Source organism: Balaenoptera physalus (assembly GCF_965194825.1).
Source record: "Balaenoptera physalus genome assembly, chromosome: 1".
NCBI lineage: Eukaryota > Metazoa > Chordata > Mammalia > Artiodactyla > Balaenopteridae > Balaenoptera > Balaenoptera physalus.
In genome coordinates, this window is record NC_138882.1 from 152390367 (window position 1) to 152418234 (window position 27868).

At 37.5% G+C, this 27868-nt stretch overlaps 1 protein-coding gene and 1 long non-coding RNA gene across 8 annotated transcripts in view; one reads left to right on the forward strand and one right to left on the reverse strand.

The window, feature by feature from the left end:
• On the reverse strand, positions 1-27783 carry LOC309645773. The gene is made up of 3 exons (XR_014255044.1): positions 27101-27783; positions 5980-26762; positions 1-5665 (listed from the first exon to the last, which is right to left on the reverse strand). It is a non-coding gene; the product is annotated as an uncharacterized lncRNA (long non-coding RNA).
• TUT4 (terminal uridylyl transferase 4) overlaps positions 1-27868 on the forward strand; it is a 151917-nt gene that overhangs the window by 59501 nt on the left and 64548 nt on the right. The window lies entirely within an intron of this gene.

Here is a 27868-nt window from a genome sequence, read left to right on the forward strand (position 1 = left end):
ACAAAATATTTTATTTATTTATTGAATGGTAAAACTATATCAAATATTTTTTATTAATGAAAGTAAAACTCAAGTATTTGTCTAGTCATATAGTAGTAACTGAAATGATAGCGTTGAAAGCTGTGATTGCCTTTCTTATCTTAGGTGATCAGGAGGGGAACCTTCTCAGAGACCAGTTTGCTCATCCTAAAGTATGTTGATTCCTAAGCTTAAAGGTACAATCAGTTAGTCCAACCAGTATTTACTGAGTTCTTATGTGTTAGGTCTAGGGAGTGGTGAATAAGATAGTCATGGTTCTTGTCCTCAGAGTTTCTAAAGTATTGGTGAAGGCATACATTGAATAAGGATTTAAGTATGATGAGTTTTATTAAAGGGGCAATTGTGGTGCTAAGGAAGTGTACAAGGATATTTTACTTAATTTAGAGGAGGGATAGTTTCTTTGAGAAAGTGACATTTGTTGAACCTTGAAGGTAGAGGTTGAGTGGCATAGAAGGGTGAGATGAGAGCATTTTACACAAAAAAGCAGTATGAAGGTCTCTAAGTTATGAAAGGACATGGCATATGAAGAGCTGAAAGAGCATGATTGGAGCAAAGAGAACCAGGAGGAAAATGGTATGAGATGAAGCTGGAGAAGCCCAGATCATGCGGGGCCTTTTAAGGTTTAGCCTTTGGGAATTCATAAGTTTTCAGTCATTTTTATTAGAACATTTCATATAGACATAGTATAAGTAGAATGTTTTCTTTTTAAAATTCATTAGTATGTTAGCTATTTAATTTTTTCTTTTCAAAGTTATAATATTAATTCTATATAACTTCTTACTTATCTCTAAGATATCTTCTCTGAGAAATACTCTTTTACTTGACCTTCCCAACAAGTCTGTGTTATAGGTACACTTTCTTGGTGCTCGCATAGTGGCTTGATCAGAAAACCTTATACACTGTGTTATAAATGTCTGCCTTCTCTCTTCTTCTAGGCTTCAGTATCCAAATATTTTCGAGGACAGGTTTAATTTCTTATTTATTTTTGTTTCTGTGTTGCTTAGTACAGTGTCTGACACATAGTAGGTGCTCAGCACATTTTTATTGAAAACAATGAATGCATTGAAAAAATTCAGGAACTTAGAAGGAAAAGAAATCATTCATATTTTATCAGCCTATTATTTTGATTTAATTAGCATTTCAGAAGACTTAATAGAACAGAGCCAAAGTGGTAGTTTAGGAGATAATAACTGAGAAATTTCAAGAAATGTTCAAAGATGCTGATCATTAGTTGCAGGAAGCTCAGGGAATTCCAAACAGACTTAAAAAGAAAGCCATTATACATTATATACATTATAGGGAAATTTTAGAATATTACAAAAAAACAAACTAACCTTAAAAGCAGCTGTACTGGACTTTTGGTGAAGTTGGAATAAAAGGGACTGGATTTACCTTCTCCTCGAAATAACCAACAAAACAAAACAAAACCAAACCAAAAACAAAAACAAAAAAAAGACAAAAATCACTAATAATGTCTTCTTTAGGCAACAAAGGACCAACAGTGAATGGAAAACAAATGAGATGAGCTCAATGATTACTCCAATTTGAGAGAGTTTCTAGATGGTATTATAGGGAGTAGAATGCAGTGGACTCCCAGGGTTGAGGAGATGGACGAGTCCAGGGAGTACAATGTGGCTAGAGTTTGTAGGACAGAATAACAAAAACGAGAAAGCTATACAGAGAGAAACCCAGAGATCTATGGACAGTCCCCTCAGAGTATTCAGCACAATACTGTGGTGCATGCATGTGGGAAAGCTTCCTGAAGCCAGGGAAAGAACCATCTGGGGATTAGAACAGTGCTTGGTGCTCACACAGAGCTGGGAATAGTATTTTCCAACTATCCAGACTGAAAAGCCTCATACTTTGTGGGGTATTGGGTAGAGTACTCAGAAAGGTCTTGTTTTAGTAATGGGGAATATTTAACCCTAAACTAAATGTGGTCTGGTCCCAACTAAAAAGTTTTAAAGGCAAGATCCAAAAGAATAAACTATTTCCAAGTATTTCATGTCATTATAGAACGAAGCTTGAGAATATAGGAATACAAAATATCCATCACTGCCAAAAAGTTCACATTGTCTGCCATTCAGTCAAAGATTATCAGGCATACGTGGAAGCAGGAAAATACAAACCATGAAGAGAAGAAAGATCAGCCAATCAAAACTGACCTTGAACTGACCCAGTAGAATTAGTAGAGAAGGACATTAAGGCAGTCAGTATAACTATATTCCTGATGTTCCCAAAAATAGAGACATGGAAGATATAAAAAAAGATTCAAATTGAACTTATAGGAGTGAAAACTACAATGTCTAACATGAAAAATACCGTGCGTAGGACTAATGGCAGATCAGATATTGCAAAAGAAAAGGTTAGTGAGGGGCTTCCCTGGTGGCACAGTGGTTAAGAATCTGCCTGTTAGTGCAGGGGACACAGGTTCGAGCCCTGGTCTGGGAACATCCCACATGCTGCGGAGCAACTAAGCCCATGTGCCACAACTGCTGAGCCTGCACTCTAGAACGCGCGAGCCACAACTACTAGCCTACGTGCCACAACTACTGAAGCCCACGTGCCTAGAGCCTGTGCTCTGCAACAAGAGAAGCCACCGAAATGAGAAGCCCATGCACTGCAACAAAGAGTAGCTCCCGCTCGCCACAACTAGGGAAAGCCCACGCGCAGCAATGAAGACCCAGTGCAGCCAAAAATAAATAAATAAAATAAATAAATTTATATTAAAAAAAAAGGTTAGTGAACTTGAAGATAAAGCAATGGAAACTATCCAAAATGAAACAGAAAGAAAAAAGAACTTGGGAAAAAGAAAGAAAAGAGGATCATTGAGCTCTGGGATAATTGATATGTATGTACCAGTTCTACACAATGTCTTCCAGAACATTGAAGAGGAAGAATGCTTCCCAACCCAGTCTATGAGGCCCACATTACTCTAATACCAAAACCAGGAAAGGACATTACAATAAAAGAAAACTTCAGACCAATATCCCTCATTAACATAAATGCAGAAATTCTAAACCTTATTTTAGAAAATTGAATCCAACAGTATATTTAAGGAAGAAATACATCATGACCAAATAGGAATTTATTACAGGAGTGCATTGTTGGTTTAACATTAGAAAATGAATCAATGTAATTCATCATACTAACAAACCAAAAAAGAAAACTATATGATCATCTTAGTAAATGCTGAAAAAGCATTTAAAAGTCCTGATTAAAAAATCTCAGCAGACTAGGACTAGAAGGGAGCTTCCTCAACATGATAAAGAACATCTGTGAAGAAGTTACAGCTAACGTTATACTTAATGATGAAAGACTGAACGTTGTCTCCCTAAGATTAGGAAAAAAGACAGGTATGAAAATGGTATAGCTGCTGTGGGAAACTGTGTTGCAGTTCCTCAGAAAGTTAAAAATGGAATTACTGTGTGATCCAGCAATTACACTTTTGAGTATATACTCAGAAGAATTGAAAGCAGGGTCTTGAAGTGATATTTGTACAGCCATGTTCATCGTAGCATTATTCACAATAGCTTAAACACAGAAGCAGCTCAGTTGTCCATCAACAGATGAATGGATAAATAAAATGTCACATATACATACAGTGAAATATTATACTGCCTTAAAAAGCAAGGCAGGGAGGACTTCCCTGCTGGTCCAGTGGGTAAGACTCTGTGCTCCCAATGCAGGGGGCCCAGGTGCGATCCCTGGCCAGGGAACTAGATCCCACATGCATGCCACAAGTAAGAGTTTGCATGCCGCAACTAAGAGTGCATGGTGCAACTAAGAAGTCTGCATGCTGCAACTAAGAGCCTGCATGCCACAACTAAAACAGATCATGCGTGCCGCACCTAAGCATGCCACAACAAAGATCCCGCATGCTGTAACTAAGACCTGGTGCAGCCAAAATAAATAAATATTTAAAAGAAAAAAAAAAAGCAAGGCAGAGACTTCCCTGGTGGTCCAGTGGTTAAGACTTTGCCTTCCAATGCAGGAGATGTGGGTTCGATCCCTGGTCGGGGAGCTAAGATCAGACATGCCTCCTGGCCAAAAAACCAAAACGTAAAACAAAAGCAATATTGTAACAAATTCAATACAGGCTTTGAAAATGGTCCACATAGAAAAACATAATCTTTAAAAAAAAAAAAGGCAAGGCAATTCTGATACATTACAACATGGAAGAACCTTGAGTAAATTAAAGCTAAGTGAAATAAGCCAGTCATAAAAAGACAAATACTGTATGATTCCACTTATATGAGGTACTTAGAGTAGTCAGAATCATAGAGATAGAAAGTAGAGTGGTGGTTGTCAGGGACTGGAGAGATGGAGGAATGGGGAGCTATCCTTAATGGGTGTAGAGTTTCGGTTTTACAAGATGAAAAGAATTCTGCTGAATGATGGTGATAGTTGCACAACAAATGAATATCCTTAATTCCACTGAATTGTACTTGTAAAAATGGTTAAGATAGTAAATTTTATGTTATATATATTTTATCACAATAAAAAAATTGGAAAAAAAGATATGTTCACTCTTACCACTTTTATTCAGCATTTTATTAGAGGTTCTAGACAGTGCAGTCAGGCAAGAGAAAGAAAGGAAAGCTATCCAAATTGGAAAAGAAGAAGTGAAACTATATTTGTAGGTAATATGATTGTTTATACAGAAGTCTAGAAAAGAGTTATTCATTAGAATTAATGAGTGAGTTTAGCAAGGTTGCAGAATACAAGCTCAATATGCAAAAATCAATTATATTTTTATATACTAATGGTAAACAGTATAAAATTGAAATTTAAAAAACTGCTATTTACAATAGCATCAAAAATACGCAAAACTTATGTACAGAAATTACAGAACATTCCTGAGAGAAATTAAAGAAGAGCTAAAGAAATGCAGAAATAAACCTTTTTTATATGTTGGAAGAATTAAATTTCTTTCTAAACTGATCAAAATCCCAAATTGAAAAGCTGATTCTAAAATTCATCTGAAGGGACTTCCCTGGTGGTCCAGTGGTAAAGAATCCTCCTGCAATGCAGGGGATGTGGGTTCGATCCCTGGTTAGGGAACTAGGTTCCCACATGCCACGGGGCAACTAAGCCCATGCGCCACAACTAATGAGCTCATGTGCCTCAACTAGAGAGCCTATGTGCTGCAAAACTACAGAGCCCACATGCCCTGGAGCCTGCGCGCCACAACTAGAGAAGAGAAAACCCGCATGCCACAACTTCGAGAAGCCCGCATGCCTCAACGAAGATGCCACATGCTGCAACTAAGACCCGACGCAGCCAAAAACAAACAAATAAATAATAAATCTTTAAAAAAAAAGCTATAATGGAAAAGAATCTGAAAAAGAATCTGTCTGTATAACTGAATCACTGTTGTACACCTGAAACATTGTAAATCAACTATACTTCAATAAAAAAGATAAAAAAGAAGAGAAAAGCTAAAATTCATCTGTAAATGCAAAGACCCTAGAAAATCTAAAACAACTTTGAAAAAGACCAAAGTTGGAGGACTAACGACACCTGATTTCCAGACTTATAAAGCTACAGTAATCAAGACAGTGTGGTATTGGCATCAAGTAGACAAGTAGATCAGTGGAGCAGAATAGTGATTCTACAAATAAGACTACAGTCCTATGAACAACTGATTTTTTTTTTTTTTAATTAATTTATTTATTTATTTATGGCTGTGCTGGGTCTTCGTTTCTGTGCGAGGGCTTTCTCCAACTGTGGCGAGCGGGGGCCACTCTTCATCGCGGTGCACGGGCCTCTCGCTGTCGCGGCCTCTCTCGTTGCGTAGCACAGGCTCCAGACGCGCAGGCTCGCTCAGTAATTGTGGCTCACGGGCTTAGTTGCTCCGCGGCATGTGGGATCTTCCCAGACCAGGGCTCGAACCCGTGTCCCCTGCATTGGCAGGCAGATTCCTAACCACTGCGCCACCAGGGAAGCCCTGAACAACTGATTTTTGACAGACATTCAAAGGTAATTCAGTGGAGAAATGATATTCTCTTAAACATATGAATAGTTAGATATCCATGTACAAAGAAAGACGTTTGATCCATACCTTGCACTATGTAAAAAAATAACTCAAAACTGGATTACAGACCTAAACGTAAAACCTAAAAGTATAAAATTTCCAGAATAAAAAATGAGATAAAATCTTTATGACCTTGGATTAGGCAAAATTTCTTAGGTATGATACCAGAGGAAATAAATGATTAATGGGACTTCCTCAAAATTATAAACTTCTGCTTTTTGAAAGATATTTTTTAAAGAACAACAATATTAGCTGCAGACTGGGAAAAAATATTTGCAAATCATATCTGGTAAATTATTTGTATATAGAAGATATAAAAAACTTTCAAAACTCAATGATAAGTATAGTAATCCCCCCTTATTCGTGGTTTTGCTTTCTGTGGTTTCAGTTACCCTTGGTCAGCCATGTCTGACAATATCAAATGGGAAATTCCATAAATAAACAACTTACAGTTTTAAGCTACATGCCATTCTGAATAGTGTGGTGAAATCTCATGTTGTTCAGCTTCATCCTGCCTGGGATGTGAAACATCCCTTTGTTTAGCATATCCACGCTGTGTATACTACCTGCCTGTTAATCACTTAGTAGCCATCTTGGTTATCAGATTGGCTGTTGGTGGTATCACAGTGCTTGTGTTTGAGTAATCCTTATTTTATTTAATAATGGCCCCAAAGTGCAAGAGTAGTGATGCAGGCCATTTGGGTAGTCTCTTAATGTGCTTAATTTATAAATAAAACTTTATCATAGGTATGTATGTAGAGAAAGAAAATAGTATTTACAGGGTTTGGTGCTATCTGTGGTTTCAGGCCTCCACTGGAGGCGTTGTAACATATCCTCCAAGGATAAGGGGGGACTATTGTAAACAAACAACCAAATAAAAATATGGGCCAAAGGTTAGAGCCAACACTTTTTTAAAGAAGACATACAGATGTCAAACACACGAAAAGATGCTCAACATTATTCGTCATTAGGGAAATCACTACACTTATTAGAACAGCTAAAATTAAAAAGATTGACTATGCCAAACGTTGTCAAGGATGTGAATGAATGGCAAGTCTAAAACAGGGCTGGTGGAAATGTGAACTATTACATCCACTTTCTTTTTATTTTGTTTATTTTGTTAAACTTTAAAAAGATATTTATTTATTTATGTGGTTGCACTGGGTCTTAATTGTGGCTCACTGGCTCCTTAGTTGCAGCTCGCTGGCTCTTTAGTTGTGGCATGCGTGTGGGATCTAGTTCCCTGACCAGGGATCGAACCTGGGCCCCCAGCATTGGGAGCACGGAATCTTATCCACTGCACCACCAGGGAAGTCCCCTTATTTCTTTTTAAAGATTTTTTTTCTTTTTTAATTAAAATTTTTTTAAAAATTTATTTTGCTGCATTGGGTCTTAGTTGTGGCATGTGGGACCTTCTTTGTGGCATGCACGGTCTTTTCGTTGCGGTGTGTGGGCTTCTCTAGTTGCGGCACACGGGCTCCAGAGCTCATGGGCTCAGTAGCTGAGGCATGCAGGCTCTCTAGTTGTGGCATGTGGGCTCTAGAGCACACGGGCTTAGTAGTTGCGGCCTGTGGGCTTAGTTGCCCTGTGGCACATGGGATCTTAGTTCCCCGACCAGGGATCGAACGCGCGTCCTCTGCATTGGAAGGCGGATTCTTAACCACTGGACCACCAGGGAAGTCCCTAAAGGTTTATTTTAAAATTATTTTTAATTGAGAGTTGGTTGACATATAACATTATATTAGTTTCAGGTGTACAACATAATGATTCAATATATGTATATTTTGTGAAATGATCACCACAGTAAATCTAGTTAATATCCACCACCACACATAACAATTTTTTTTTCTTGAGGTGAGAACTTTTAAGATTTACTCTCAGCAACTTTTCAATATACAATACTGTATTATTACCTATAATGTCAAACAGTATATTATATCTCCAGGACTAATTTATTTTATAACTGAAAGTTTGCACCTTTTGACTACTTTCACCCATTTCGCTCACCCCCAACCACCCACCCCTGCCTCTGGCAACCACCAATCTGTTCTCTGTATGAGTTCAGGTTTTGTTGTTGTTTTTAGATTCCATGTGTGAGATCATACAATATTTGTCTTTCTCTGTCAGACTTATTTCATTTAGCAATATGCCCTTAGGGTCCATCCATGTTGTGGCACATGGCAAGATTTTCTTTATTTTTATGGCTGAAAAATATTCAGTTATATATATGGACCACATTTTCTTTATTCATTCATCCATCAGTGGACACTTAGGTTGTTTCCATGTCTTGGCTATTGAAAATAATGCTGCAGTGAACATGGAGGTGCAGATTTCTTTTCCCGTTAGTGTTTTCATTTCCTTTGGATAAATACCCAGAAGTGGAATTATTGGATCATATGGTAATACATCCACTTTTGAAAACATTTTGGCAGTTTTTAAAAAGTTAAACATATACCTAAATATATGATTCAACCATTCAATCCCTATGGATTTATCCAAGATAAGTGAAAGTATATGTCTCTGCATTTACTTGTATATGAGTATTCATAGCAGTTTTATGTGTAATAGCCAAAGAGGTGAACAGATATACAAATTGTGGTATATCCATACCTTGTTATACTATTTGGTGTAAAAAGGAATGAACAGCACAACATAGATGAATCTCAAAATAAGTATCCTGAGTGTAAAAAGCCAGACAAAAATGACTATATACTGTGTGATTCCATGCATATAAAATTCTAGAAAATGCAGTCTAAGCTATAGTCATAGACAGCAGGTTGGTGGTAGCCTGAGTATGGGTGTGGAAGAGGGAGGGAGTGATTACAAAGGGATATGAGGGAATTTTTGCGAGTGATTGATATGTTTATTATCTTGACTGTGGCGACGGTTTTATTATATACATATGTCAAAAATGAACCAAATTGTAAACCTTAAATATGTGCAATTTGTTGTATATAAGTTATATCTCAGTAAAGTTGCTTTTTGAAAAGCAGCCAGAAAGAAAAGTTAAGGTCATTCATAAAGGTGTGGAAGTTGGAAATGTGGCTGACTTATCAGTAGTAGCAATAGAAGCCAGAAGACAGTTGAATAGTATCTTAAGAGTTTTGGAGAGAGGAAAACCTCCTGTCAACCTTTATTTCTATATTCAGTGAAATTATCTAACAATAATCAATACAGAATATATATATATATATACACACACACACACACACACACACACACACTTATTTATTTTTTATATTTATTTTATTCAAGTATAGTTGATTTACAATGTTATAATTTCTGCTTTATAGTAGTGATTCAGTTATACATATATATACATTCTTTTTAGTATTTTTTTCCATTATGGTTTATCCCAGACATTGAATATAGTTCCCTGTGCTATACAGTAGGACCTTGTTGTTAAGCCATTCTATATATAATAATTTGCATCTGCTAATCCCAAACTCCCAATCCATCCCTCCCCCTCCCCCATCCCCTTTGGCAACCACAAATCTGTTCTCTGTCTGTGAGTCTGTTTCTGTTTCAAAAATAAGTTCATTTGTGTCATATTTTGGATTCCACATATAAGTGATATTATATGGTATTTGTCTTATTCTTCCTGACTTACTTCACTTAGTATGATAATCCTTAGGTTCATCCATGTTGCTGCAAATGGCATTGTTTCATTCTTTTTTATCGCTGAGTAGTATTCCATGGTATATATGTATCATGTCTTCTTTATCCTGTTGATGGACATTTAGGTTGTTTCCATGTCTTGGCTACAGTGACTAGTGCTACTATGAACAGAGGGTGCATGTTAACATCTTTATTGGAGTATAATTGCTTTACAATGGTGTGTTAGTTTCTGCTGTATAACAAAGTGAATCAACTATACATATACATACATCCCCATATCTCCTCCCTCTTGCGTCTCCCTCCCACCCTCCCTGTCTCACCCCTCTAGGGGGACACAAAGCACCTAACTGATCTCCTTGTGCTATATGGCTGCTTCCCACTAGCTATTTATTTTACATTTGGTAGTGTATATATGTCCATGCCACTCTCTCACTTCGTCGCACCTTACCCTTCCCACTCCCCGTGTCCTCAAGTCCATTCTCTATGTCTACGTCTTTATTCCTGTCATGCCCCTAGGTTCTTCAGAACCAGATAAGGATGGCAGTGTCTGATTTATTTGTGAAATAGAATCTTTAACTTAATGGTGAGTCTGACATATTAAAGGGATTGAGTAGGAAAGACAAATGGTTTTCTCCCAAGCAGTCTCCAAACCACCCACTCTCCTTTGTGTGTGTGTGATTTTTTTTTTAATTTGCCAGGTATTTTATTTTATTTTATTTTTTAACATTTTTATTGGGGTATAAGTGCTTTACAATGGTGTGTTAGTTTCTGCTTTATAACAAAATGAATCAGCTATACATATATCCCCATATTCCTCCCTCTTGCGTCTCCCTCCCACCCTCCCTATCCCACCCCTCTAGGTGGTCACAAAGCACCGAACTGATCTCCCTGTGCTATGCAGCTGCTTCCCACTAGCTATCTATTTTACATTTGGTAGTGTATATATGTCAGTGCTACTCTCTCACTTCTCCCCAGCTTACCCTTCCCCCATCCCATGTCCTCAAGTCCATTCGCAACGTCTGTGTCTTTATTCCAGTCCTGCCCCTAGGTTCATCAGAACCAATTTTTTTTAATCTTTAGATTCCATATATATGTGTTAGCATACGATACTTGTTTTCCTCTTTCTGACTTATTTCACTCTGTGTAACAGACTCTAGGTCCATCCACCTCACTACAAATAACTCAATTTCATTTCTTTTTATGGCTGAGTATTATTCCATTGTATATATGTGCCACATCTTCTTCATCTATTCATCTGTTGATGGACACTTAGGTTGCATCCATGTCCTGGCTATTGTAAATAGTGCTGCAGTGAACATTGTGGTACATGACTCTTTTTGAATTATGGTTTTCTTAGGGTATATGCCCAGTAGTGGGATTGCTGGGTCGTAAGGTAGTTCTATTTTTAGTTTTTTAAGGAACCTCCATACTGTTCTCCATAGTGGCTGTATCAATTTACATTGCCACCAACAGTGCAAGAGGGTTCCCTTTTCTCCACACCCTCTCCAGTATTTATTGTTTGTAGATTTTTTGATGATAGCCATTCTGACTGGTGTGAGGGGATACCTCATTGTAGTTTTGATTTGCATTTCTCTAATGATTAGTGATGTTGAGCATCTTTTCATGTGTTTGTTGGCAATCTGTTTATCTTCTTTGGAGAAATGTCTATTTAGGTCTTCTGCCCATTTTTGGATTGGGTTGTTTGTTTTTTGATATTGAGCTGCATGAGCTGCATGTATATTTTGGATATTAATCCTTTGTCAGTTGCTTCATTTTCAAATATTTTCTCCTATTCTGAGGGTTGTCTTTTTGTCTTGTTTATGGTTTCCTTTGCTGTGCAAAAGCTTTTAAGTTTCATTAGGTCCCATTTATTTTTGTTTTTATTTCCATTTCTCTAGGAGGTGGGTCAAAAAGGATCTTGCTATGATTTATGTCATAGAGTGTTCTGCCTATGTTTTCCTCTAAGAGTTTTATAGTGTCTGGTTTTACCTTTTTTGTCTTTAATCCATTTTGAGTTTATTTTTGTGTATGGTGTTAGGGAGTGTTCTCATTTCATTCTTTACATGTAGCTATGTAGCTGTCCAGTTTACCCAGCACCACTTATTGAAGAGGCTGTCTTTTCTCCATTATATATTCTTGCCTCCTTTATCAAAGATAAGGTGACCATATGTGCATGGGTTTATCTCTGGGCTTTCTATCCTGTTCCATTGATCTATATTTCTGTTTTTGTGCCAGTACCATACTGTCTTGATTACTGTAGCTTTGTAGTATAGTCTGAAGTCAGGGAGCCTGGCTCCTCTAAATCCTGAACAAAATACTAGCAAACAGAATCCAACAGCACATTAAAAGGATCATATACTATGATCAAGTGGGATTTATCCAAGGAATGCAGGGATTCATCAATATATGCAAATCGATCAATGTGATAAACCATATTAACAAATTGAAGAAGAAAAACCATATGATCGTCTCAATACATGCAGAAAAAGCTTTTGACAAAATTCAACACCCATTTATGATAAAAGTCCTCCAGAAAGTAGGCATACAGGGAACTTAACATAATAAAGGCCATATATGACAAACCCACAGCCAACATCATTCTCAATGGTGAAAAACTGAAACCATTTCCACTAAGAACAGGAACGAAACAAGGTTGCCCACTCTCACCACTATTATTCAACATAGTTGTGGAAATTTTAGCCACAGCAGTCAGAGAAGTAAAAGAAATAAAAGGAATCCAAATCGGAAAAGAAGAAGTAAAACTGTCACTGTTTGCAGATGACATGATAGTATACATAGAGAATCCTAAAGATGCTACCAGAAAACTACTCAGGCTAATCAATGAATTTGGTAAAGTAGCAGGATACAAAGTTAATGTACAGAAATCTCTTGCATTCCTATACACTAATGATGAAAAATCTGAAAGAGAAATTAAGGAAACACTCCCACTTACCGTTGCAACAAAAAGAATAAAATACCTAGGAATAAACCTACCTGAGGAGACAAAAGACCTGTATACAGAAAACTATAAGACACTGATGAAAGAAATTAAAGATGATACAAACAGATGGAGAGGTATACCATGTTCTTGGATTGGAAGAATCAACATTGTGAAAATGACTATACTACCCAAAGCAATGTACAGATTCAATGCAATCCCTATCAAACTACCAATGGCATTTTTCACAGAACTGGAACCAATAATTTCACAATTTGTATGGAAACACAAAAGCCCCTGAATAGCCAAAGCAACCCTGAGAAAGAAAAACGGAGCTGCATGTATTTTTTTGAATTAGAGTATTCTCTGGATATATACCTAGGAGTGGGATTGCTGGATCATATTCTTTTTGTAGTTCTATTTGTAGTTTTTTAAGGAACCTCCATACTTTTCTCCATAATGGTTGTACCAATTTACATTCCTACCAGCAGTGGGAAGGGTTCCCTTTTCTCCTCAGCCTCTCCAACATTTGTTATTTGTAGACTTTTTAATGATGGCCATTCTGACTGTTGTGAGGTGGTACATTGTAATTTTGGTATGTATTTCTCTAATAAGTAGTGATGTTGAACATCTTTTTGTGTGCCTGTTGGCCATCTGTATGTCTTTGGAGAAATGTCTATTTTGGTCTGCCCATTTTTCGATTGGGTTGTTTTTTGTCATTGTTGAGTTGTATGAGCTCTTTGTTTATTTTGGAATTAAGCCCTTGTTGGTCACATCATGTGCAAATATTTTCTCCCAGTCCGTAGATTATCTTTTTGTTTTGTTTATGGTTTCCTTTGCTGTACAAAAGCTTATAAGTTTGATTAGGTTCCATTTGTTTATTTTTGCTTTTATTTCTATTTCTTTGGGAGACTGACCTGAGAAAACATTGGTATGATTTATGTCAGAGAATGTTTTGCTTATGTTCTCTTCTAAGAGTTTTATGGTGTCATGTCTTATGTTTAAGTCTTTAAGCCATTTTGAGTTTACTTTTGTGTATGGTGTGAGGGTGTATTCTAACTTCATTGATTTACATGCAGCTGTCCAACTTTCCCAGCACCACTGAGAGCAGAATATATTGATGGACAAATGAAATGAGAGAGTTAACCTCCAAAAGACCCTCAGTAAAGGAAATTCTAAAGGATGTATTTTAGATGAAAGGAAAATGATCCTCAGGGAAACATGAGAGATGTGAGAAGGAATGGAGAATTAAAGACATATTGGTTGAATAAAATAACAGTAGCAGCAACAATAACAGCATTCAATTTGTCAGGGGCAAAAATGCAGGTAGAACTCAAGTACTCCACAATAATAGGATGTAAGTTCAGAGAGGGTTATCAGTGTTACAGCTTTTAAAAATATTCTGGTTTGGGAAGAGAATAAAGATACTGGCTTATTTCTAAGATATTTTTAAGTTAAGTATATATGTTGAAATACCTAGGTAAGCAGTAAAAGAGGGGCGGTAGAGTAAAGCTTCCAAACTAGTATAGGAAGAAAGATTAAATAAGATAATGAAAAAGCCTCCATCCTAAAGAATGGGCAGGTGTGTGGGGTAGGGTGGTGGGCTGAGGGTGTCAGCAAAAGCAGATGAAAAAGAAGCTCAATCAAAATTTATCTTATACCTATCCAAAAAGATAAATGAGCTATATTTTTCCAGTGAAAAGACTGGTACAAATTTTTGATTTATAAATAATTTATTGTGTACCTTCAGCTTCTGTCTTCGGCACTGATAGTATAGAGATCTAAAAAAATAAAGCATTATAACATGTGGATGTAGGGAGTTCACAGGTATTGGGAACCGGGCATATAAGCAAAGGGTTGAAAGAGTGTGGTAAGTGTGATAGTAGATGGTTTTTAGAATATGCTGTGACAGCAGATTGGGACTTATGTAATAAAGTGTGTAGTGAGTCAGAGAAGGCTTAATAGAGATGGTGAATAGAGAATCTGATCCTAGTTCTTAAAAATGTTAGCCAGGGGGCTTCCCTGGTGGCACAGTGGTTAATAATCCACCTGCCAATGCAAGGGACATGGGTTCGAGCCCTGGTCCAGGAAGATCCCACATGCCGTGGAGCAGCTAAGCCTGTGTGCTGCAACTACAGAGCCTGTGCTCTAGAGCCTATGGGCCACAGCTGCTGAGCCTGCATACCACAGCTACTAAAGCCTGTGCCTAGAGCCCATGCTCCGCAACAAGAGAAGCCATGACAATGAGAAGCCTGCGCATCACAACTAGAGAAAGCCCATGTGCAGCAATGAAGACCCAAGGCAGCCAAAAAAAAAAAAAAAAAAAATGTTAGCTAGGTAAAGAAGAATACATCTTTACAGAAGAGAAACCAGCATGTGCAGAGTTACTGAAGCAAGAAACGGCAGACTGTGTTCAGGAAAAAACTAGTAGCTTAGCATAACTGAAGAAATCTGGCAAAGGGAGGGATGAAATATATGATGTTGGAGAGTTGGGCAAAAGCCTGATCATGAATGAATATGTATACTATGTTAGAGTGTTTGGATTTTATTTTGAGGTTTATGGAGCTTAATGACACATATTTTTGCAACATTACTCATCCTTGAATAAGTGTGAAAGAAGCCTTTGAAGGGTCTAGGTTGGGGAGACCAGTTAGTCTTTTTTTTTTTTTTTTTTTTTTTTGCCGTGCCTTGTGGCATGTGGGATCTTAGTTCCCCGACCAGGGATCAAGCCCGTGCCCCCTGCATTGGAAGCGCAGTATCTTAACCACTGGACCTCCAGGGACGTCCCACCAGTTAGTCTTTCATGATAATCTAGTCAGGCAATGAGGAACATTTGATATGAAGTAGTAGTTAGTGAGAATGGACTTGAGGTTAGAGTTTTAAGAGCAATGTAGGATATAGAATTGTGGAAGTAGAGGCCTAGGATGTCTAAAATGATCATAAGGTATCTGATTTGAGATGTTATTATAGATTGTGATACCATTAACTTAGAGGAAATACTAAAAGAAAAATGTTTTAGAACATACTCAGTTTGATACACTTGTAGGACATTTCAAGAAGAGATGTTCACCCATCAGTTGAATATAAAGATCTGGAATTTATATTAGGAGCTGGAGAATCATATTTGGTAATCTTCAGCATATCTAAGTCATAGATTTAGGTGAGATCACCCAAGGGAGTGAGAAGGAGAGAAGATCAAACAACACAAACATTTAAGGGACTAATAGTGGAGGAGCAACCAATAGACTGGATAATGATCAGAAAAATAGGAAAAATGGAGAAAGATATCACAGAAGCCAAAAATAAGGAGAGTTTTAAGAGGAGAGTCCAAAGTATTGGATAATATAGATAAAAATAATCTAAGAACATAAAAATGTTTGACTTGGCAATAAGGAGGTTTTGATAATCCTGTAAGAGCAGTTTCTGTTTTAGAGCTAATGATATAGTTTTGAGTGAACAGGTTAAAGGAATGGTGTATGAACTCAACCTTCAGTAAGCTTCGTTGTGAAAAAAGAGGAAGGAAGATTGCTGGAGTGTCACACGTCACACAGGATCTTTTTTTTTTTTTTTTTTTCACATATGGCATAGTGGAACTCTCATCATGGTTCACAGCTTTAATTTTTTATTAATTTCAATAATTGTGTAATTAATCCTTATCTCTCTCTTGACTGTAAATTCCATGAGGGCAGGGATTATATCCATTCTTTTTTCCCCATTGTATCTCCATTGCCTAGCACAGTGCCTGACACTTAGATGCTCCATCATATTTGTTGACTAATTATTACATTGGAAGTGGAAAGTGCACAGACATGGGAGTTAAACCTAAATTTAATTCTCATTTCCACCGTGTGATTCTAGAAAAGATATTTAACATCCCTGAGCCTCAGTTTTCTTATCTATAAAATGATTATTTTTTCTTTTTTCCTTTAACATCTATATTGGAGTATAATTGCTTTACAATGTTGTGTTAGTTTCTGCTGTATAACACAGTGAATCAGCTATATGCATATGTATATCCCCATATCCCCTCCCTCTTGTGTCTCCCTCCCACCCTCCTTATCCCACCCCTCTAGGTGGTCGCAAAGCACTGAGCTGATCTCCCTGTGCTATGCAGCTGCTACCCACTAGCTCTCTATTTTACATTTGGTAGTGTATCTGTGTCAGTGTTACTCTCTCACTTAGTCCCAGCTTACCCTTCCCCTCCCTGTGTCCTCAAGTACATTCTCTACGTCTGTGTCTTTATTCCTGTCCTGTCCCTAGGTTCATCAGAACCTTTTTTTTTTTTTTTAGATTCCATATATATGTGTTAGCATATGGTATTTGTTTTTCTCTTTCTGACTTACTTCACTCTGTATGACCGACTCTAGGTCCATCCACCTCACTACAAATAACTCAATTTCGTTTCTTTTTATGGCTGAGTAATATTCCATTGTATATATGTGCCACATCTTCTTTATCCATTCATCTGTCCATGGACACTTAGGTTGCTTCCATGTCCTGGTTATTGTAAATAGTGCTGAAATGAATATTGTGGTAATGACTCTTTTTGAATTATGGTTTTCTCAGGGTATATGCGTAGTAGTGGGATTGCTGGGTCATCTGGTAGTTCTATTTTTAGTTTTTCAGGAACCTCCATACTGTTCTCCATAGTGGCTGTATCAATTTACATTCCCACCAACAGTGCAAGAGGGTTCCCTTTTCTCCACACCCTCTCCAGTATTTATTGTTTGTAGATTTTTTGATGATGGCCATTTTGACTGGTGTGAGGTGATACCTCATTGTAGTTTTGATTTGCATTTCTCTAATGATTAGTGATGTTGAGCATCTTTTCATGTGTTTGTTGGAGATCTGTTTATCTTCTTTGGAGAAATGTCTATTTAGGTCTTCTGCCCATTTTTGGATTGGGTTGTTTGTTTTTTGATATTGAGCTGCATGAGCTGCTTGTATATTTTGGATATTAATCCTTTGTCAGTTGATTCGTTTGCAAATATTTTCTCCTATTCTGAGGGTTGTCTTTTCATCTTGTTTATGGTTTCCTTTGCTGTGCAAAAGCTTTGAAGTTTCATTAGGTCCCATTTGTTTATTTTTGTTTTTATTTCCATTTCTCTAGGAGGTGGGTCAAAAAGGATCTTGCTATGATTTATGTCATAGAGTGTTCTGCCTATGTTTTCCTCTAAGAGTTTTATAGTGTCTGGTTTTACATTTAGGTCTTTAATCCATTTTGAGTTTATTTTTGTGTATAGTGTTAGGGAGTGTTCTAATTTCATTCTTTTACATGTAGCTGTCCAGTTTTCCCAGCACCACTTATAGAAGAGGCTGTCTTTTCTCCATTGTATATTCTTGCCTCCTTTATCAAAGATAAGGTGACCATATGTGGGTGGGTTTATCTCTGGGCTTTCTATCCTGTTCCAATGATCTATATTTCTCTTTTTGTGCCAGTACCATACTGTCTTGATTACTGTAGCTTTGTGGTATAGTCTGAAGTCTGGGAGCCTGATTCCTCCAGCTCTGTTTTTCTTTTTCAAGATTGCTTTGGCTATTCAGGGTCTTTTGTATTTCCATACAAATTGTACAATTTTTTGTTCTAGTTCTGTGAAAAATGCCATTGGTAGTTTGATAGGGATTGCATTGAATCTGTAGATTGCTTTGGGTAGTATAGTCATTTCACAATGTTGATTCTTCCAATCCAAGAACATGGTATATCTCTACATCTGTTTGTATCATCTTTAATGTCTTTCATCACTGTCTTATAGTTTTCTGTATACAGGTCTTTAGTCTCCTTAGGTAGGTTTATTCCTAGGTATTTTACTCTTTTTGTTACAGTGGTAAATGGGAGTGTTTCCTTAATTTCTCTTTCAGATTTTTCATCATTAGTGTATAGGAATGCAAGAGATTTCTGTACATTAATTTTGTATCCTGCTACTTTACCAAATTCATTGATTAGCCTGAGTAGTTTTCTGGTAGCATCTTTTGGATTCTCTATGTATACTATCATGTCATCTGCAAACAGTGACAGTTTTACTTCTTCTTTTCCGATTTGGATTCCTTTTATTTCTTTTACTTCTCTGATTGCTGTGGCTAAAATTTCCACAACTATGTTGAATAATAGTGGTGAGAGTGGGCAACCTTGTTTCATTCCTGATCTTAGTGGAAATGGTTTCAGTTTTTCACCACTGAGAATGATGTTGGCTGTGGGTTTGTCATATATGGCCTTTATTATGTTAAGTTCCCTGTATGCCTACTTTCTGGAGGACTTTTATCATAAATGGGTGTTGAATTTTGTCGAAAGCTTTTTCTGCATGTATTGAGACGATCATATGGTTTTTCTTCTTCAATTTGTTAATATGGTTTATCACATTGATCGATTTGCATATATTGATGAATCCTTGCATTCCTTGGATAAACCCCACTTGATCATAGTATATGATCCTTTTAACGTGCTGTTGGATTCTGTTTGCTAGTATTTTGTTGAGGATTTTTACATTTATGTTCATCAGTGATATTGGCCTGTAGTTTTCTTTTTTTGTGACATCTTTGTCTGGTTTTCATATCAGGGTGATGGTGGCCTCGTAGAATGAGTTGTGGAGTGTTCCTCCCTCTGCTATATTTTGGAAGAGTTTGAGAAGGATGGGGGTTAGCTCTTCTCTAAATGTTTGATAGAAATCGCCTGTGAATCCATCTGGTCCCGGGCTTTTGTTTGTTGGAAGATTTTTAATCACAATCTCAATTTCAGTGCTTGTGATTGGTCTGTTTATATTTTCTATTTCTTCCTGGTTCAGTCTCGGGAGGTTGTGCTTTTCTAAGAATTTGTCCATTTCTTCCAGGTTGTCCATTTTATTGGCATATGGTTGCTTGTAGTGATCTCTCATGATCCTTTGTATTTCTGCAGTGTTAGTTGTTACTTCTCCCTTTTCATTTCTAATTCTGTTGATTTGAGTCCTCTCCCTTTTTTTCTCTTGATGAGTCTGGCTAATGGTTTATCAATTTTGTTTATCTTCTCAAAGAACCAGCTTTTAGTTTTATTGATATTTGCTATTGTTTCCTTCATTTCTTTTTCATTTATTTCTGATCTGAACTCTATGATTTCTTTCCTTCTGCTAACTTTGGGTTTTTTTTGTTCTTCTTTCTCTAATTGCTTTAGGTGTAAGGTTAGGTTGTTTGTTTGAGATGTTTCTTGTTTCTTGAGGTAGGATTGTATCGCTATAAACTTCCCTCTTAGAGCTGCTTTTGCTGCATCCCATAGGTTTTGGGTTGTTGTGTTTTCACTGTCATTTGTTTCTAGGTATTTTTTGGTTTCCTCTTTTATTTCTTCAGTGATCTCTAGGTTATTTAGTAGTGTACTGTTTAACCTCCATGTGTTTGTATTTTTTACAGTTTTTTTCCTGTAATTGATATCTAGTCTTATAGCATTGTGGTCAGAAAAGATACTTGATATGATTTCAATTTTTTTAAGTTTACCAAGGCTTGATTTGTGATTCAAAATGTGGTTTATCCTGGAGGATGTTCCCTGAGCACTTGAGAAGAAAGTGTACTCTGTTGTTTTTGGATGGAATGTCCTATAAATATCAATTAAGTCCATTTTGTTTAATGTATCATTTAAAGCTTGTGTTTCCTTATTTATTTTCATTTTGGATGATCTGTCCGTTGGTAAAAGTTGGGTGTTAAAGTCCCCTACCATTATTGTGTTACTGTCAATTTCCCCTTTTATGGCTGTTAGCATTTGCCTTATGTATTGAGGTGCTCCTATGTTGGGTGCATAAATATTTACAATTGTTATATCTTCTTCTTGGATTGATCCCTTGATCATTATGTAGTGTCCTTCTTTTTCTCTTATAATAGTCTTTGTTTTAATGTCTATTTTGTCTGATATGAGGATTGCTACTCCAGCTTTCTTTTGAATTCCATTTGCATGGAATATCTTTTTCCATCCCCTCACTTTCAGTCTGTATGTGTCTCTAGGTCTGAAGTGGGTCTCTTGTAGACAGCATATATACGGGTCTTGTTTTTGTATCCATTCAGCCAGTCTATGTCTTTTGGTTGGGGCATTTAATCCATTCACGTTTAAGGTAATTATCGATATGTATGTTCCTATTACCATTTTCTTAATTGTTTTGGGTTTGTTATTGTAAGTCTTTTCCTTCTCTTGTGTTTCCCACTTGCAGAAGTTCCTTTAGCATTTGTTGTAAAGCTGGTTTGGTGGTGTTGAATTCTCTTAACTTTTGCTTATCTGTAAAGGTTTTAATTTCTCCATGAAATCTGAATGAGATCCTTGCTGGGTAGAGTAATCTTGGTTGTAGGTTTTTCCCTTTCATCACTTTAAATATGTCCTGCCACTCCCTTCTGGCTTGCAGAGTTTCTGCTGAAAATCAGCTCTTAATCTTATGGGGATCTCCTTGTATGTTATTTGTTGCTTTTCCCTTGATGCTTTTAATATTTTTCCTTTGTATTTAATTTTTGATAGTTTCATTAACATGTGTCTTGGCATGTTTCTCTTTGGGTTTATCCTGTATGGTACTCTCTGTGCTTCCTGGACTTGATTGACTATTTCCTTTCCCATGTTGAGGAAGTTTTTGACTATAATCTCTTCAAATATTTTCTCAGCCCCTTTCTTTTTCTCTTCTTCTTCTGGGACCCCTATAATTCGAATGTTGGTGCATTCAGTGTTGTACCAGAGGTCTCTGAAATTGTCCTCAATTCTTTTCATTGTTTTTTCTTCATTCTGCTCTCTGGCAGTTATTTCCACCATTTTATCTTCCAGCTCACTTATCCATTCTTCTGCCTCAGTTATTCTGCTATTGATTCCTTCTAGAGTATTTTTAATTTCAGTGATTGTCTTGTTCATCACTGTTTGTTTCCTCTTTACTTCTTCTAGATCCTTGCTAAATGTTTCTTGTATTTCTCCATTCTGTTTCTGAGATTTTGGATCATCTTTACTATCATTACTCTGAATTCTTTTTCAGGTAGGTTGCCTATTTTGTTTTCATTTATTTGGTCTTGTAGGTTTTTACCTTGCTCCTTCATCTGTAACGTATTTTTCTGTCATTAAATTTTTTTTTCCTCTTTTTTATGGGTGGTGCTGTATTCCTGTCTTACTGGTTGTTTGGCCTGAGATGTCCAGCACGGGAGTTTTCAGGCAGTTGGGTAGAGCTGGGCCTTGGTGCTGAGATGAGGACCTACGGGAGGCCTCACTCTGATTAATATTCCCTGAGGTTTGAGGTTCTCTGTTAGTCCAATGGTTTGGTCTCAGAGCTCTCACCACAGGAACTGGGGCCTGACTTCCGGCCTTGGAACCAAGATCTTGCAAGCTTCGTGGTGTGGTAAAAAAAAAAAGAAAAAGAAAAAAAAGGAGCAGTACAATATCAAAGAATAAAAAACAAAATAAAGTTAGAAAGATAAAAAATACATTAGGAAAAAATAAAACTGTAATTGAAACAACTGCAACAAGGTAAAATAAAACCACAACAGAAAAAAGAAAAAAATAAAATAAAGAGGGGGGAACTAGCCAAAAGGGCAGAACAATAACAAAGTATAAAAAATAAAATAAAATTTGAAAAATAAAAGATTTATTAGGAAATATAATAATATAAAAGAATCAAGAACAGTGAATCAACAAGGTAAAACAGAACCCCAATCTACAAGAGGAAAAAAGTAAAAAAAAAAAAAAAAAAAAAGCCTTGGCTATGAAAGCGGAGTTTAGGCGGGGGTGGAACTTAGGCAGGGACCTAGCTGGGGGTGGGGGGGTGGTGATGCTTGAGCGTGGGGCAGGGCCTATGCAGGGCGCTGTTCAGGCATGGCCCAGGACCTCTGCTTAGGATCTGGGCTTTGAAGGGGAGGGGCAGCACCTGGAAAGGAGGGCCTCTGGAGTGTGGAGTTCCGGAGTTTGGAGGTAGGGCCCTGAGTGAGGGTGTGTGGGTGGGGTTTAGGCCCAGCGCATTGGAGGGTGTCTCCGAATGTAGAGGTAGGGCCCTGGATGGGGGTGTAGGGGCAGGGCTTGGGCTCTGAGCGGCAGGAGGGAGGCTCCCAGGGCAGAGGATTAGGCCTGGGGTGCCTAAGTGGACAGGGAGAGTGCTGGCCCGGTTCTCTTCCATTCCTTTGTGCTCCTCCCCACCATCTTCCCCAGGGTCTCCACCGTTGCCGCTGGACCCCTAACCATGGGTGGGTCCCTCTGGGTGTAGGAACTCCTCCCCTCCCCCAGCCACCCCTCAGGGGTGCTTGTCCCTGAGGTCCGGCCTTTACTTTTGCTCCCCCTTCCCTCCCTCCCACTCCCTCAGGACCCTCTCGGCTGGAGGGGGCCTCAGTGGGCAGAGGATCAGGATGAATCTCAGCAGGTTCCTGGGGGCTCAAGTGGGCAGGTGAAACCTGACTGGCCATGTTCCCTTTTGATCCTCTGCCCTCCCAGTGGTTCCCCAATATCCTCCTTCTGTCGTGGGATCGCTTCCCCTCCCCCAGCCACCCCTCAGGGGCACCAGCCCCATCCCGCCTCCACTTCTCCTCCCCCATCACTCCCCCCACACCGCCCCACATCCTACCCGGTCACTGGGGGTTCGCCCTGTTCCCTTAGGTGTCCGTGGTCCCGCACTGGTGCCTGGTAAGTACCCTAGTTGTGAGGAGATGCGAATCCGCGTTCTCCTAGTATGCCATCTTGACTCTGCCCCCTATAAAATGATTTTGATAATAGCTCCCTAAGGAGGTGTATTTTAAGACTTAAGTGACATAATATCTCTAAAACCCCTGGCACAATGCCAAGCCCATAGTGGGTACTCAATAAATGGTGGTTGTTGTTGCTGTTATTATAGAGGTAGAGAGTGCTTACTTGTTGAAAACACAAGCCAGTAGATGAGGCAGTGTTTAAAATGAGGAGAATAAGTTGATTACCTCAGGAGGTAAAGAGTGATGGAATGCATAGCATGTTATTAATCATGAATTAAAGGGAGCATTTCATTATGTTGGAAAGGGAAAGACATTAAGAAGCCTTCACTGAATATTTGACATTTAAGGTACAACTTCAGGGATTAGAGTTTCACCAGATGGATACAAGAAAGAGTGTCATGATGTGAGTAATGATGTGGAGACCCAATATCACATATAGTCTTTGGAAGCTGCTGACTATTTAACTATGGATATCTGTCCCAGATGTTATGGGGAGGGAATGGTTGGAGGAGGACCTAAAAAGGCATGCTGAAACTAAATTGCTGTATATTCCACGTTAAGAAGGTGGTGCATTATCCTACTGGTGCCATTGAAGGTTTAAAACAATTTTTTTATTGTGGTAAAATATATATGACATAATATTTACCATTTTAACCATCTTTAAGTGTATAGTTCAGTGACATTAAGTACATTCACATTGTTGTACAATGATCTGCAATATCCATTTCCTGAACTTTTTCATTAACTTATATTGAAACCCTGTATCCATTAAACAATAACTCCTCATTTCTCTCTCACCCTTGCTCCTGGTAACCACCGCTGTACTTTCTGTCTCTGTATTTGACTATTGTAGGTGCTGCATATAAGTGGAATTATATATTTGTCCTTTTCTGCTTATTTCACTTAGCGTAACGTCTTTAAGCTTCAACCATATTGTAGTACAGTACGTGTCAGAATTTCTTTCTTTTTTAATGTTGAATAATATCCCATTCTATGTAATATATACCATGTTTTGTGTGCCCATTCATCCATGGATGGATATCTGGGTTGTTTCTACTTTTTGCTATTGTGAATAATGTTGGTATGAACATTGGTGTAGAAATACTTGTTTGAATCTTTACTTTCATTTCTTTTGTGTATATACCCAGAAGTGGAATTGCTGAGTCAAATGGTAAATTTATGTTTAATTTTCTGAGGACCTGCCATGCTGTTTTCTGCAGGGGCTGTACCATTTTACATTACCAGTAGTGATACACAAGGGTTCAATTTCTTCATATCCACAAAATCTTGTTGTTGTTTTTTCTGTTGTTGTTGTTGTTTTGATAATAATCATCCTAGTTGTATATCACTGTGCTTTTGATTTGCATTTCCCTAATGATTAGTGATGTTGAGCACCTTTTCATGTGCTTATTGTCCATTCATATATCTTCTTTGGAGAAATGTCTATTCAAGTCCTGTGACCACTTTTGAATTGGGTTATTTTCTTGTAGTTGAGTTTAGGAGTTCTTCATATGTTCTGGATATTAATTCTGTATCATACACATGACTTGCAAATTTTTTATTCCATTATATGAGTTGCCTTTTTACTCTATTAGTAGTGTTGTTTGATACACAAAAGTATTTAATTTTTGTGAAGTCCAATTTGTCTATTTTTTCTTTTGTTTCCTGTGTTTTTGTTTAATATCCAAAAAATCATTTCCAAATCCAATGTCATGAAGCTTTTCTCTTTTGTTTTCTTCTAAGAGTTTTATAATTTTGCTCTTACGTTTAGATCTTTGATCCATTTTGAGTTAATTTTTGTATGTGGTGTAAGACAAGGATCCATATTGCATGTGGATATCCAGCTTTCCTAGCACCATGTTTTGAAAAGGCAGTTCTTTCCCATTGAATGTTCTTAACATTTTTATTAAAAATCATTTGACCTTATATATGAACATCTATTTCTGGGCTCTCTTATTTTATTGGCCTCTGTGTCTATATTTATGCCAGTGCCATACTGTTTTGGTTACTGTGGCTTTGCAGTAAGTTTTGAAGTCAGGAAATGTTAGTATCCTAGCTTTGTTCCTCTTGTTCAAGATTGTTTTGGCTATTTGTGGTCCCTTGAGAGTCCAGGTGAATTTTAGGATCTTTTTTCCTATTTCTGCAAAAAAAAGTCATTGGGATATTGATAGGGATTGCATTGAATATGTAGATTGCTTTGGGTACTGTTGACATCTTAACAATATTAAGTCTGCCAATCCATGAACATGGAATATCTTTCTCTTTATTCATGTCTTCTTTAATTTCTTTGAGCCATGTTTTGTCTTTTTCACTGTACACCTCTTTCGTCTTCTTGGTTAATTCTTAAATCTTTTATTCTTTTTGATGCTATTTTAAGTGGAATTATTTTTTTTCAGGTTGTTCATTGTTAGTGTATAGAAATGCAGCTGATTTTTGTGTGCTGACTTGTATCCTGCTAGTTTGCTGAATTTGTTCATTAGTTTTAACATTTGTTTTTAGACTCTTAAGGGTTTTCTACATATTAGATTATGTTATCTGTGAATAGAGATAATTTTATTTATTCCTTTCCAAGTTGGATGCCTTTTATTTCTTTTTCTTGCCTAATTCCTTTGGCTAGACCTTCCAATAATATGTTGAATAGAAGTGGTGAAATGGGCATTCTTTACTGGTTCCTGATCTTAGAGGAAAGCTTTCAGTCTTTCACTATCAGATATGATGTTAGCTGTAGGCTTTTCATATATGGTCTTCATTATGTAGCAGTAGTTTCATTTTATTCCTAGTTTGTTGAGTGTTTTTACTGCAAGGGGTGTTGAATTTTGTCAAATGGTTTCTCTGCATCAGTTGAGGTTATCTGTCATTTTTCCCTTTTCATGCTTTTAAGGTGGTATATTACATTGATTATTTTATGTTTAACCATTCTTGCATTCTAGGAGTAAATCACATTTGGTCAGCGTGTATAATCCTTTTAATATTCTGTGAATTCGGTTTCCTAGTGTTTTGTTGAAGATGTATTGAAGGTTTTTAAATAGGAGAATAACTGGTAGAAATATGGGGAATGGGATGAAGAGCCGGAGATTAGAAATGGGAGAGTAATTAGGAGGTTTTTGCCTTTTGGGCAAGTTTTCCTAGCCTAAACTAATTCTTTCCAGCATTTACCTCATCTCAGTAGAAGGCACCACCATTTACTGTGTTGCTTAGGATAAGCACATTTGAGTCATCTTTGATTCATCTCTTTCTTTTACACCCCACATTCAAACCATTAGCAAATGCCATAGAATTTACCTTCAAAATATTATGTATTCCAAATTTAGTCATTTGTCACACATCTCTACTTTTTCTGCTGTAGTCTAAGCTACCACCATCTCTCATGTGGACTATTTCCAACTTATCTCACTTCTTGCCCCGCCCCACCCCCCCACCCAGTCTTCTTCATTTAGTAGCCAGAATTGTTCTTTTAAAATATATCATGTTGGGGCTTCCCTGGTGGCGCAGTGGTTGAGAATCTGCCTGCCAATGCAGGGGACATGGGTTCAAGCCCTGGTCTGGGAAGATCCCACATGCCACGGAGCAACTGGGCCCGTGAGCCACAACTACTGAGCCTGCGCGTCTGCAGCCTGTGCTCCGCAACAAGAGAGGCCACGATAGTGAGAGGACCACGCACCGCGATGAAGAGTGGCCCCCGCTCGCCGCAACTAGAGAAAGCCCTCGCACAGAAACGAAGACCGAACATAGCAATCAATCAATCAATCAATAAAAAAAAAAAAAAAAAATTAAAAAAAAAAAATAAATAAAATAAAATATATCATGTTACTTCCTACTTATAGCCCATCAGTAGCTTCACAACTTAAAATTCTAAGCCCTTATCAAGTTTCATGAGGTTATACAATATTTGGCTTCTAGTTAACTTTTCAGTTTCATCATGTTTCACAGTCACCACTTTGTTACTCAGCCTCAGACATATTGCTCTCTTTAAATAAGATTAGGTACTTTTTTGCCTCTGAGTCTTCGCATTTACTGTTTTCTGTGTCTTGAATGTTCTTCCTCCAGAAATTTAAATGTCTCTCTTCTTCACTTTCAGGTCTCTTCACCTGTTTAGAGTGGCTTTCTTTGTCTACTCTATTCTAAAATAATACCATCTTCCCAACAGTCTGTAGCCTCTTACCGTGTTTTATTTTTCTTAATAACACTACCTGACATCATAATATATATTTATTTATATGTTGTCTATTTTCTCTAACTAGAATGTAAGTTATAGAAGGGTAGGGATTTAATTGATCATATTTATGACAGGATATATGAAGATATCAGGTTGACATGAGGATGAGCAATGATATGAGGATATTTGATTGAACAGTATCCTAAAGGAGGTAGAATAGGCTTATTTTTCAAAAAAAACAATTTATTTATTTATTTGGCTGCGCCAGGTCTTCGTTGCGGCAAGCAGGATTGTTGCAGCATGCGGGATCTTTAGTTGCAGCATACAGGCTCTTAATGCAGCATGCGGGATCTTTAGTTGCAGCATACAGGCTCTTATTGCAGCATGCGGGATAGCATAGATAGAAGAGTGTGTTCACTGTCTTTTATCC